The sequence below is a fragment of the Asparagus officinalis genome, chromosome 6 (genome assembly GCF_001876935.1).
Source record: "Asparagus officinalis chromosome 6, Aspof.V1, whole genome shotgun sequence".
NCBI classification, from domain to species: domain Eukaryota; kingdom Viridiplantae; phylum Streptophyta; class Magnoliopsida; order Asparagales; family Asparagaceae; genus Asparagus; species Asparagus officinalis.
Genome location: NC_033799.1, coordinates 15,785,095 through 15,787,198, shown reverse-complemented (window position 1 = coordinate 15,787,198; position 2,104 = coordinate 15,785,095).

Genomic DNA, 2,104 nt, shown 5'->3' with positions numbered 1-2,104 from the left:
CCCCCCAAAAAAAAGGATCTTTGGCGATCTCAATCCCCTTAAGCTTTCAACAATTTTCAAAAAATCCTTCTTAATGGCAATAATCCTTACTTCGTACTTTTTCACACATGAGTAAAATTATGCAGGTTAATATTTTTGCCAATGAAAATTATGTTTCACACTTTTGAGGTTTGAATGTGGTTTTCTGAGAACTTTAAAACTTAAAGAGTTTTGTGACATTTTGAGTTTTCATGCATGTTTGAGGGTTTAACTATGATTTATTATGTAAATAAGCATGTTTTATATGTTGGAGTTGTTCTCAGATATATTAGTCTGCTGTTTTCAATGTTTCATGCAAGCTTCATATCATTTTAAACAAGTTTAAATCACGAGAACACGACACGAACAACACTGTGCAAAAACCTGTAAAATCTAGAAATTCTAGGTTCGGTTGCGACTTAGTGGCGTTGACCGCGTCCCAAGCAGAATCCTAGCAACCCCTGGACTCTGTCCGGTCGACCGCCGAACCAAGCGCGGTCAATCGCCAACCTTTTTTTGGGCCTGTGCATGTTTATTATTCTCTGTTTCAAATTTCAAGAGAGTTTCTCGATCTTGTAATGTTGTATAATGATGTTTAGGAGTTGTTTAACACTTGGAATGTTGGTGAAGTCTAGATATGGACACGCACACCGAGATATGTGCATGTACACTCAGTTCATATGATTTGACATGTTTTGTTGAGCTAGTTGATGCACATTGAGTTAATAATAATGAAATAACATTTGAAAAAGTATTACTCATCAGTTATGGATGCTCAGTATGGGTGTTTATCCTGTAATGAGATTTCAGTTGTACCACACTAGGGGTATTTGGTTGTTTTTCTCATAACGAGACCTCGGTTGTACCAAATACTCGAAGGTGATCAATGTATGTTTTTTGGGTTGGGCTGATGTGTCTATTCACCGTTGTACGATCACCTAGAAGCATATCTGGAAATAGAAAGATAAAACCTATTACCGTAGAACGAATGAGCATATCCGGAAATAGGGGATAAAACCTATTTGCCATAAGGACGATTGAGTAAGAGAGTTGAAGCCACATGTAAATGTGAGAGCCTTACAAAAGTATCGTTATTTTATGTAGCCGGAATAGAAAGATAAAACCTATTGCCGCAGAGCGATTGAGTAAGAACCTTACAAAAGTTTCGCTATGGTACATGGAGATGCGTGCGCGCACGCGCACACACACACACACACACACACACACACACACACACACACACACACACACACACACACAATATATATATATATATATATATATACTTATAGTTGTAGTTTTGCTCCTATGTTAGATTACCCATGAGTAGTGTACATCCTTTGATATATGCCATATATGATATGGCCCATGGTGATTATGAGTTAGGTAATGTTCTTTTATTATTGTGCCGATTACTCGAGGGTATTTCAAGATGTGACATTGGTTCTATACAGTTGAGGTTTGGAGTATTTTTTTGAGTATTGTTTTCACTCATAGAGTTGGAATTGATATTTAGGGATTCGCAATTTGAGACATGATATATACATGAGGGTTTCCTTATTTGGATTATTTCGCTCGACGTACTAATTCTCATATTATGGATTTCTAAATGTCAATCTCCATTTAGAGTCATATGAATAATTTTACACTTATATGTACTAACTCTATTTTCTTATATACTTGTAGGGTGAAAGTTTGATTTCCCGAAAACAGGGAGTGTTCGTTTGTATTAATAAGAAGGCTTATACAAACTAACAAATCAAATGTTTACAACAGAAGCGGAGGGAAAGCCCTCTTTGTTTTGTGTGGGGACTTTAGGTGGCTATAGGACGCTTCACTCGATGCTCGTGTCGAGTCTGCTTCCCTTGGACCGTTCGATCGAGGTTGCTGGAGAGCTTCAGTTCGTAGTAGAAGCTCAAATCGATGGAGTTCGGGTCTGCTTAGTTCGCCGGCGATCGGAGCTCGGAACTAGGCAGTGGTGCTGTAATGCAAGAATCTGCTAACAGCTTGGTCTCAACTACTTTTCTCCAAGTTTTCGACCTCTCCTCCAGTGTGCTGGAAGGGGCTTTTAAATGGAAGAAGGACA